Below are 8714 nucleotides of genomic sequence, written 5' to 3'. Positions count from 1 at the left end.
AAAATGTTACCAGTGATTTTTACAAATGGGGACTATCTGCAATCATAGTTATAAATGCTTGCAAAAAAACAGATTCACAACTACTTAAATATTTCAAAAACCTTTCACCTCCTCCACAAAAAGGTTCTCTGTGTTTCTGCGAAGTTTTATTGCTCTGCTCGCTTGTAATTAAAATAAAGTTAATTTTTTATTAATGATTATTTGATTATCTTAATTTTTAATGGCAAACATAATAAATTGAAACACGTGTGACACGCTATCAAATTAGTTTGTTGTACTGTCACTATTATTTTGTTCAACTTTATATTTCTTTATGTAATTTAATTCAAAAGGAATATTTTGTGATGTAATTTCTTTTAATGTTTAAGTTATCTGAAATTTCATCCTTTTATGTCATATTTTTCGATTTTATTCCTTTAATTTGTTTCTTTTACTTATTTTGACATCTCTGACAAACTGTTATTGTTTTTTTATCTTTGTTCATCCTATTTTATGCGATGGGACGCAGATTAAGATATTACAAACTGATTCTTACATGCATTTTTGTGCGTACTCGCGACACACTCAAATACAACTCCAAATGTGTTTTCTTTTTCTTTTGTCATTTTCGTAAACGGTCAACAAATTTTTTCTTTTTTCAGCTAATTCTTTCTTTTTATTAACGTACATTTTGTAATGTAACGCGATTTTAAATTAATAAATGAATTCAATAACCGACTTGAAACTTGATCCTTGAAACAAAATCCCGTATTGAATTTGGAAAATTCCACTTTGAACTTGAAATCCCATATTGAATTTGAGAAATTGGTTTTTAAAATTAGGGCTTTGTAAAAGTTGAGGTTTAATAAGCATTTTGTTGGAGTTAAGGTTGGCTTTTAAAAATAAGGTTCAGTAAACGTTGGGGTTGTTTTTGTTAAAAATTAACTTTAGGGTTTCATTTCCTAAAAGTTCTGTCAAATAATTTTAAATTTGTAGTTTTTTGATAGAAGTGATTTTTATAATTTAAAAATGATTATTTTAATTGGAAAACCTGTAAAAGTAATAAAAACGATAATTAATTCAATATTTTTTCAAATTTAAGGTCATTTTGATTTTGTTCTATGTCTAATTTTTCAGAAGTCAAAAAAACGATAAAAAATAGCTTTAAAGTTGGACTATAAAAAATTAAGACATATTTTAAATTAAGATTGTTTGCAGATAATGCAGATAATGGGATTTTATCTCATTTTCCTAAATTATTTAAATATGCGATGGAGATGAAAATTATTGAGTTTTCCTATATTAAAGAAACTCTTTTATCGATAAGCAAATCATTTCAGAACAGGTCAGAATAAAATAAAAAAATTACAGCAGATTCCATGATTTTACAAAAAATCTATCTTGTTCGTTACACTCTGATTGCGGAAACAGAATATCTAAATATTTCAAAATTTGAAATAAAAATTTCTGAATTTAAGATTCAATTGCTTGATTTAAAAAGTAAAGAATTATGGGCTCAAAAGTTTATCCACCTAACCACCGAATATGAAAAATTAGAAACGAAAAAAATATTCTTTAATAATTGATATTAGAATTAAATAAAAATAATCGTGCAGAAACACGAAATAGAAAGACAAGATTTGTTAACATTTGATGTATGGATTAGCCTTCCCGAGTCATCTTATCTATTAAAAAAATTCGCATTTGGAATTAAAACATTTGGATCAACATATATTTGCGAAAAGTCATTCACAAAAATGAATTCAATAAAATTAAAATTGAGGAGTCAGCTAACCGACGAAAGTCTTAATTCTTGTGTAAAATTAAAAATGACTAACTATATTCCCGAGTTAATAACACTGTCAAATGAAATACAAGGACAATCGTCGCATTAATTATTTTATAATTTTTAATGTTTAAATTTTTTTTTATGTTTTCTTTAAAAAATATTTTTATATATGCTTAATTGCTGTTTAAGTAACAAGTGGCTCTTTGCCACAAAAAAGTTGCTGACCCTTGCACATAGGCATATTGAATTTCTAAATATTATGTCACATGCCCTGTTCGTTACCATGCCCCGCTCGTTACCATTGCTCTAAATTTTTAAAATTTCAATTTAAAATATTTAAATGATTGAAATTTATTTACTTATTAATTTTAAAAATAATAATATTATGGATTTTTATTTTTCAATGCTTAACCATTATCATTAAAAAACAATAAATTAAGCATGCTGTTTATCTCATGGTTATGGTTAGGGTATAGGTTAGGGTTAGGGTATAGGTTAGGGTTAGGGTGAAGGTTAGGGTTTGGTGAAGGTTAGGGTTTGGGTGAAGGTTAGGGTTTGGGTGAAGGTTAGGGTTTGGGTGAAGGTTAGGGTTTGGTGAAGGTAGGGTTGGGTTGAGGTGAAGGTAGGGTTTGGTGAAGGTTAGGGTTTGGGTGAAGGTTAGGGTGAAGGTTAGGGAAGGTTGGGTTTAGGGTTGAAAAATTTAAAGTAGAATTTTTGAATGGAGATACAAAGATTGTTCACATGAAAAGAATCAAAAAAGGACAAATTTAATTTTTCGTTTAAACTCAGATCTATATATGATTTTAAACTAAAAAACTGGATAAAGTTGAGTTTTTTATAAGAGATCTACAGATGATTTTAAACCTTTTCGTTTTACATTTCAAAAAATGTTTTAAAAAAAAACTAAAAACTGGTTAGAGTTAATTATAAAACTATCAAATATGTGCCTTTAAAGCGTTTCACACAATTCACATTTTTAAAATATGTTTTAATGTGCTTATCAGTCAAAATGGTTTGTTGTAAAAAAATATTATTTTAATTTATTTGTTTTTAAAGCATCTTTTAGTATATCATTAAATGTACTATAATTAACCTAATATATAGGTTGAATTTATGTCGTTGTGATTGTCGTTGTGAGTTGTGGCAACCAGTCTGGTATGCCCGCCTCGCCACAATAGATGCCAAAAATATTTGCAGAAAAACACCTGGGCCACTATCCAGGAGGCCAATCCGGAAAAGTCGCAAAACCGGGAGTCGGAGGAGCCACTGCCGCGCCCACTGTCGCCGGACCATCACCCGATCACCATTGCAGAGGTGACCTGGGCCATCCGTTCGTCAAAAGGCAACGCACCGGCCATGACAAAATACCGATGCGATTGTTTAAGGAAGCACCCGAAGACCTACATGTGTCCTCGCGGATCTGTTTACGGCAAGTCTCAAATGGGGCCATGTGCCGGAAATGGAAAATCTCAGAGGTCCGGATGATCAAAACGCCTGCGAAACCGGTGAATCTCGCTAGCAGCTACCGTCCCATAAGCCTAATCCCAACTATCTAAGGCTGATGGAGAAAATTATGGCCAAGCGCGACTTCCACGCCGAAGAGAAGAAAGTGCTGCTCCCGCGCAGCAATGGGGTTTTCGCTCTGGAATAGCTGCGGTGACTGTTTCATTACGGTACAGTCCACCATCTCGAGAGCACGGAGTTTAAAGAAATTATCTCTTGTTATGTCTGGACATCTCAAAGGCTTTTGACAGCGTCTGCACAGAGACTCCTGGAAGGATCGAACTCTGTGAGCCACAGCGGAAGTCTTCCTCTGGATTGCGCTGCTTCCTCTCAAATCGCTACTCTTTATCTCTGAGTCGGCTTCTTCTCAAGATATATTTCGCTCCGAAGGGGGGGTTCCGCAGCGGTCATGTCTCAGCCCAATCTTTTTCAATTGGTAATGAGCAGTTTCCCCACACCCTCCGATCCCAGGACATCCTACTCCTCTACGCGAGATTTGTTCTCGTTCTGGACACCTCGATGGACACCAATGCCTCGAGAGAAACGACTTGCCGGCTACATTGAGGAGATAAAGAATTGGTGCATTGGTAAGCGACTCTCGCTGGCCATGGAAAAATCTGCATATCTCCAAATTAACCCAAGAAGTCGCAAGATCGCAAACCCGGCTCTTTGTGGAAATTGCTCGCCCTGAGAGCATACGTACTGGGATCACAATCGACGCAAAACTCGAGATACCATTTGCATTTCAAAACGGAGAGAAAAGGGAAAGCCATCGCCGCTCTCCGACTCCTAAGAAGCATGCACTTGAATCCAAATACCTTCCTATTGTATACCATGCAAAAACAATCTTGCCCAGCCTACTGTTGTATGGAAGCTTGGTTCTACTCGAAACAATATGAGAAAATTCTGGAAATGCGAAAAAATACGGAGATACGCTCTAAAACTAGCCTATATGCTAAAATCATGGGAGCCTGTCCCAAGCTGGGCGGAGAGCAAGGTCTCCAGAAGCTACGGCAGGCCATCGAGGCTTCTATCCGAACTTTTCGGAAACGCCTAAAGTACTGACCTATTCATCGATCGTGGAAATAGCAGGTGTCCCTGCTCATAGACAGACAAAAGCGGACGAAACCATGGAAAGAGCTCGAATGCCCAAAGCAATCGTCTCGTAAATACTTCCGCACTAATTTTCTGTCTCGCTCTTCTTTCTTACAATAAAATTCTTCGCATTAGTTCGTTCGTTTGTGATGATTAATATTTTTCTTAAAAAATTAAAAAATCATTAATGCTTATTTCTCAGAAATAATCGGAGGTGGTACCGAGTGGGGCATAGTAATCCCTGAGGCATGTGAACATATTATGTTTGAAGATGATATTTTGCGACAACTTGAGTGTCTGACTTCCGAATATCGTTATGGCTGTTATATTTCTTAATTTTGCGGCTTTTTATAATTAGAAGGTATGACTACTTCCTTATGAAAGAAATAAAAAATGATAAACATTAGTACATAGTAGTCTATCGCGGACACAGTTTGTCGTCAAACATCATCTCATTGGTTCGGACATTATCATTTAACACGCAGAAAATCAAGAAAAAACGTTCGGTAATCAGCAAATACCAAATCTTTTCACATATAAAAATTTATTTACTACTAAAACTATTTTTTTAATTATCTGATTATCTCTAAAAACTGTAAAAAATTTCATTAGAAGAATAAAAAATTTCATCTCTCTTTTATAAAACGTTTTTGGAAATTTTGAATATTTTTCAATCGCATTAGCAAATTCAGCAAGTATAAAAAGAGAAACTTTTCAACTTTCTGTATTTATTTGAGGGATAATTGAAGCATTCTAATTTTGTTAACAGTTTGTCAAAATTATTCCAATGACAGGTACAGTGTCTGGAATTGACGTTTTAAAGCATTTAATGAAAACTTTTAATAAAATTCAATATCATACTTTAAAAATTTGTTGAAATTACGACAGAAGCACTTCCATGCTCAAGAAAAAAAATTTTCTCCTTCAAATTGAAATTCTTTGAAAATGGTTGTCAATATTCGTTCCACCTGTTTGGACACGTTCTCGCTAGGAAATCTCGCACTATCCGCCGCCAATCCTGGGCACGCTTCGAGGCAGGCCGAGGACCGAAAGATTCTCAAGTACGGCCACCTCTCCAACTCGCTGTTCTTTACTCCTATTGCCGTGGAGTCCTTCCGGGATCTTCGGCCCCAAGACACTCCGCTTCCTTCGCTCGCTCGGTCGACGGATTTCAAGGACAAGCCACAATCCAAGAGAGTATTCTTGGCTCCTGGAACGTCTGTCGATTGCTGTGATCCGAGGGAACGGCTTCGCCATTCACAAAACTGGCCGGGTGTCTCGTGAGGTCATTAATTAGCTTAGCTATCTTTTTACTTTTATAAATCACATTACAGTCAAATTCCGCCCCAACAACAACCCCGCTTAAATTGTTTTTTCTTCCGAAAACACAACATCTTTGATTCAACCTCTAGACATGGGTATAATAAAATGTTTTAAAGTATATTACACAAACTTCCTAATGGAATTTATGTTCGATTTGAAAGAAGATACAACAATTAATCCTAAATCTGTGAAAAATATAGAATCGCGAATTTTATAATGGAATTGGGATAGAGGACAAAACAACGATATTAGAAACGTATGAAATGATAGATAAGTTGGAAAATGTAGCGCAAAATACATATTTTATGAGTTTAGATTTCAACTTGGAAAAGATTTAAGAAATAAGAAAAATTTGAAATTGACTGATTATTTCAAAAAAATGTTTATTGTATTATCGGCATATAAACACTTTGAAAGATGTGAAAGAGTTCTTTGTTCGCAAGTAAACCAAAATTTAAATTTAATGAACTATAATTCAATAGTTTGAACCAAACCCCTGTTTGGAAGGGTACCCCCGCTTTCTGGGGCACTTTGGTGCCCCACCCCGGGGTAAGACTGTATTAATAAAAAAAATATTCGCTTCCTATCATTAAAATCGTTTTAATTAAAATAACGTTTTTTTTTATTAATAATTGTTTAATTAATCTTAATTATAAATAAAAAATATAATAAATTAAGCCACGTTAAGCACTTGTGGGTTTATAATGTCGTGCGTTTTTCACTATTTAGTCGTTTTTTATATTTATATTTAATTTGGATTTAAAGGGAATAATTCATGATGTATTTCTTTTAATGATTAAGTTATCTGAAATTCCATCCTTTTTGTGATATTGTCCTATTTTATTTCCTTGATCTGTTTTATTTTACATACCTTGAAATTTCTGAATTACTATTATTTTCTTTGAAATTTTTATCTTTTATCCCTATTTTTGTTATATTGCATTTTTATTAATTTTTCAATTGTATTTATTGTTTCATGAATCAAATAGTCTATATGTGATGTCAATTTATCATTTGCCTGTCACAGTAATTGTCAAAATTATTTGAATTTGTTTCTAATCAATAATTGTTTCGATAATACAAAATTTATTAAAATTAAGCGTCTAGGTTTTTCTACTCGATTCATATTAATTTTTTTGTTGACAATTTTTAAACGAAAAAAATCTAGCTATTAAGTACTGGCTTTTTTTCAACGAGTACAAAATGTCACTGAAAAGTATTATAAATCGTCACGCTCCGGCAGCCAGTATCGCGTGCGTGTTGCCACGAAGAACTGCAATTCCGATACGTTGGCGAAGCCAATACCCCTCGCGACTGTCCCTTCTTCGTTTAGCCAGCATCGCCCCAATTTCCTTGAGAAATTCCGCGGTTTTGGATCCCACTACACCAGACGTCTCTATCGAGATTGGGACAAAACGGAAAAGTTTTCCGATCTCCAAATACTTAGATATCTTCGCCTTTTCTGCTGCATTAGCAGCCCAACCGGACGAATGAATATTCCGAAGAATCGTGGACTGTGGGAGAACGTGTCTACGCACGTCGCATTCCATGCGAGTGATTTTCCCTGGGAGTACGGGAAAAGAGTTATCCCATCGGGCCTTCTGCCATCTTCCCGGTCAAGCCCGACGGGTTCCAGGTGTGCTGGAAATCCTGCGCTCTCGAGGGCCCGTCGTATTATGTCGTTGAGTGCGGCATGGCGGGGAGCGCGACCTGCACTCCTCTTGCAAGACAAAGGGTGTAGTACTGGCTTGCAGGATTGAAAGACAATTCCCACGTAAAGCAGCCAGCGAGATCTTTTGAATAAGGAATATAAATTCCCTGAGATCTCTGGAGCGATGGATGCACAGACAGCCAAGTTTCTTAAGATGAGCAAGCGTCTTGGCCCCAAAAACACAGGGAATCTCGACGGCAATTGCCCAAAAGCAAAATCGATCGCGAAAATCTTTGTATTTTGTTAGTTTCGCGAATTCGGCTTTCCCGCCGATTTTTTGGCTAGCCACCAATTTCATCTCGTCAACTTTGTCCGTCGAAATCACTAATTTGTGATTTTCGCACGGCTGTTTGAGGTATATTCTTCCATTGATTAAAATAAACTTTTCAGCTTTCTTTTTAAGGCAGTAAACTTTTTGTCTCGATTGATTTTCGATATTTTGTCCATTTAAAACTTTTTCTAGCAATCGATACTCATCCATATCTCTTACAAAAGAACCGACATAAGTAACACAGAAGAAACACGCCTTTATATACATTCTGTTCAAAAAAACGTGACCACTTGAAAATGTGTGTTTTCCAATTTTTATTGATTGGAGGTTATTGTTTGCATTTTTGGAGGTATTGATGGCTTCATGCTTGGTTTGAACTTTCTCACTAATGGATTCAAGCTTTTCAGGACTCCCATTCACTTCCGAACAATATTTGGGAGACTTTGATTTTCTTTCTGATTCCGCAGTGTTTTCAGTTTTTACCAAAAATAACTCGATTACCAAACATATATTTTTGTGACAATAGTCCATGCATTAAAGCAGTGGTTCTTAACCTTTATTTTTGTACCACCACCTTGGAATTTTTTTCGCCCCTCCATTTTTTTATTTCATTAGTAAAAATTTTTATTTAAAAAATAAGAGTTTTAATGAGATCCTTGTGGTTGATGAAGATTGACAAGTTTTTCAAAATTTGTATTTCTTTTCGTAAGTGTAATTCTAATGTCAAAATTCTTTTTTAATTCTAAAAAAAAGTCTGGCTTTTTTTCAATTGAATTATGATGTTTTTGCTTTAAATGTTCAATCAAACGAGACGGTTTCATTGCCTCATTCGAAAAATTGTACCACATTGAAGACAAAGTGGTTTATTAGGATCTTGAGGATCTTTAATAAATCCAAGAGAAATATATTCATCTTTATACATTCTGACTTTTTTCTGAACACGACCCATAAAGACAACTAGAAATCACGGTTAGAAATTTAAATAAAATATGATAAAATATAAAAATATCATATTATTAATAAATATTATTAGACTCGATTAT

This window comes from Octopus sinensis, unplaced genomic scaffold (genome assembly GCF_006345805.1).
Source record: "Octopus sinensis unplaced genomic scaffold, ASM634580v1 Contig15281, whole genome shotgun sequence".
NCBI classification, from domain to species: Eukaryota; Metazoa; Mollusca; class Cephalopoda; order Octopoda; family Octopodidae; genus Octopus; species Octopus sinensis.
This window is presented reverse-complemented; position numbering follows the sequence as displayed.